The sequence below is a fragment of the Triticum aestivum genome, chromosome 4A (assembly GCF_018294505.1).
Source record: "Triticum aestivum cultivar Chinese Spring chromosome 4A, IWGSC CS RefSeq v2.1, whole genome shotgun sequence".
NCBI classification, from domain to species: domain Eukaryota; kingdom Viridiplantae; phylum Streptophyta; class Magnoliopsida; order Poales; family Poaceae; genus Triticum; species Triticum aestivum.
Genome location: NC_057803.1, coordinates 2,685,021 through 2,688,550, shown reverse-complemented (window position 1 = coordinate 2,688,550; position 3,530 = coordinate 2,685,021). Strand labels below are relative to the sequence as shown.

The 3,530-nt window shown below is 51.0% G+C and overlaps 1 pseudogene; it reads right to left on the bottom strand.

Moving 5' to 3' along the window:
- Positions 1 to 1,163: 1,163 nt before the first annotated feature.
- LOC123088929 (uncharacterized) lies at positions 1,164 to 1,302 on the bottom strand (annotated as a pseudogene).
- Positions 1,303 to 3,530: the final 2,228 nt, after the last annotated feature.

Here is a 3,530-nt window from a genome sequence, read left to right as displayed (position 1 = left end):
CTTTTCGTACTCCCCTCCCCAATCTGTTTGGAGGGCAAGAATCTTGCGATCAAAACGTCGTTCAACAAGGTTTTGGAAGTCATGAAATTTCTGAAAAACTTCAGATTTGTGCTTGATGAGATAGATCCACGTGAATTTACAAAAGTCATCGATAAAACTCACATAGTATTTTTTCTGCCTACTGTTTCAACAGCAGGACCCCACACATCAGAAAAGACAAGTTCCAAAGGAAATTTAGATTCACTCAAGGATCGAGGATAAGGTAACTGGTGACTTTTGCCCTTTTGGCAGGCGTCACATACATGCTTATTGCTATCATTATTGACACATGGGAGTTTATTCTCACTAAGAATCTTCCTAACAACTATGGAAGAAGGATGACCTAAACGTCTATGCCACCAATCCAGAGGTGGTTTGGTGACATTGAGCACATGCTTCTGGACGTTTCCCCCGGTGTGTTTGACAGGATAGAGCCCTCTTCTACCCCTGCCTCGAAGTAGAACCTTCCTCGTTTCCAGATCCTTGATGAAAAAAATGAGGGTGAATTTCAACAATAGTATTATTGTCAAGAGCAAGTTTACTTGTAGAAATCAAATCCTTTGTTGCCTCCGGAACATGAAGAACATCTTTTGGATGAAGATTACGATCTGGGGTAGAAATAGTTGCATAACCAATATGATCAATGGACATACCTGATCCGTTTGCAGTATGAATCTGATCACCGCCCGTGTACCTCTCCCGGACGGTCAGCTTCTCCAGATCGCTCGTAATATGGTCGGTTGCACCACTGTCCATGTACCAGTTGGTGTCAACCCCATACTGATGAGCAGCCATATTGGCCGAGCGCTCCTCTCCTCCCTGATATGAAGAGTCGTAGCGCTTCCAGCACTTTCAAGCAGGGTGACCAACTTTTCCACAGATCTGGCACACCAGCTTGGCAGAGGAGTTGTTATTGTAGTTCCCCCTGCCTCCCGAGTTGCCTCGACCATGGCCGTGCTCACCACCACGGCCACGGTCACCACCACCGCCTGGTTTGTTGTTGAAGCCGCGACCACCGCCGCGATCACCATTGCCGATGGAGTTGTTGTTCTTGTTGAAGCCGCGTCCACGCGCCGCCGCATTTGCGGACGACTGAGAGGACCCGCCGCGGAGATTCAGGCGAGTCTCAAAACTCAGAAGCTGTGAGAACAGCTCCGGGATCTTGACAGGTTCGACCCTAGAACACATGGCCGACACCACTGGGTCGTACTCCTCATCCAGTCCAGCAAGGATGTGGGAGATCACCTCTTCCTCGTCCAAAGGCTTCCCTGAAGCAGTTAGTTCATCACACAGGGTTCGGACCTTACCAACATACTCTGTGATCGTGGAGTTGCCCTTCTGAAGATTGGCTAGGGCGATTCTGACGTTGACGGTCTGCGCCCTGGTGTGCGACGCGAGCATCCCTTGCACCGTGTTCCACAGCTCGGCCGCGGTGTGGCAGGTTGCCACTTGGACGGCCATCTCACGCGGTAGAGTAGTCAGCAGGTATGAGAAAACCTGCTGATCCCACGCGTACCACACACCGAACTCAGGGTTCGGCGCCTTCGTCTTGGTCTTGCTGTCATCGTCGGTGACTTCAATGGTCGTGGGCGGAGGCGGCTGCTCGGTGTTGAGGAAGCTTGCCATCTGCGCTCCCCTGATGGCTGAGAGCACCGTGGCGCGCCATAAGGCCTCGTTCCCTCTCGTAAGCTTCTCAGTTGTGTTGTGTGCAAACGGAGACGAGGGGAAGGAATTTGCGGAGGAAGAGCTCGCCATGGATGAACCCGAGGTAGGCTCTGATTACCATAAAAGAAAAGAGGTGAAGCGTATGCCTCCTGGCAGGGACGCGTGCGTGTTAAATAGCAAGACAAGATTACATCGGTTGGCAGGTTGTTGTGTTAGCTTGACCCCTCATCCAAGACTATACAGGATAAGGATCTCTAATCTCCAACAACCTGCCCAAGTTACAACACATGCACACAAGTTACACGCCGTGACATATGTCACGTTACAACTACAACCATATCATTTAACATGCGGGCCGCTGTAGCTCGAACATGCCCTGGATCGTGGGAAGGCATGATCACGTCTGTGGGGGTGTGGGCATGCCATGATCTGTCTTTGTATCGAATAAAAGGAGCAGAGGCTTGAACAGAAAAGCTGTAAGTTTCAGCAGAGCCAAACCTCGCGTTTGCATGTGTGTGTTCTTTGACGGAATTCGGAGCTCGCTGGAGCTGTCGAAAAGGTTTCACTCGTCGTGCCATAACAAATATCCTCTGAACTAAAGAGGATATGCAAGTTCAAATAAACCTTTAGGATCAATGACACCGAATACGAGCTCAGGATTCAAAAAATTCCAGGGTCGCAGAAATTGCAACGAAATGGCAACAAATTCAGACCTTTGCAGGAGAGGAGGAGCAACCAGTTGGATTCCAGTTATCCTTGTACTAATACTGGCATTTGTTTTCTTTTCGTTCGTGTCTTAAGAATTGATTCATGTAAGAACCCGCTTGGTTCCTAATTACTTCCTCTGTAAAGAAATATTGGATCATTTAGATCACTACTTTAGTGATCTAAACTATCTTGTATTTCTTTGCAGAGGGAGTATGTGTTTCGGTGTTTTTGTAGTTTCAGCACAGATCTAGAAACTCTTTGATGCTTGTGAAAAAAGGAGGGGTTCTACTCTGTAGAATGGAACTCGACTTCTGCATTTTAGGAGTATTTAACAAAAAACTACCACAATTTGTGGAACCGTGCCTACAAACTACCACTTTACAAATTTGTGCGGAAAACTACCACTTTACAAATTTGTGCGGAAAACTACCACTTTTTTACTAATCTTTGACTAAAAACTACCATGTATGAAAAGTGCCCGATTCGACTCGTTTAAACTCGATTTTGACTGTTATTACAGGTGGGGCCCGCATGTCAGCACCAATCTTCTTCTTCCTCCTCTCCTCTCTCTATATTTGGCATTTCAACAAACACCTCAGGAGCACCACCACATCGCCGCCGGTGATGAGTTCTCTGCGCCACCTAGAACACTGAGTAGTTGGGCCTGCTAGCCACGGCAAACAAGGAGCGCTTCGGCGCCGACGCGAGCATTGGGAAGGAGGAGCGTCGCGGCCGCGTTGGTGGGAACCAGCAGCATCCGAGTCTCCTGGAATAGCGGCGCCAACGGCCAGCGGTTTCCTCGCCGGGAGGGCGGGTGCGCTGGATCCCGCGGCGCCCACGGCTTCCTCACCGGGAGATGGAGAGGTGGGTGCTCATCGGATCCCGCGGCGCGGCGGCTGCCTCGCCGGGGATGGAGGGGCGGGTGCTCGCCGGATGGAGCGGCGGCTGCCTCGCCGGCGGATGGAGGGGCGGCACGCGGGACCAGAGGACGGTCGGATATGGGATGCAACGGGGGAGGGGGAGGAGCGGCAGAGCGCGGATGGGGAGGCGCCGCCGTTGAAGAAGAGGAGGAGAGGTGCAGGTCGGGAGCAGAGCCACGGGATGGAGTGCAGAGCGGG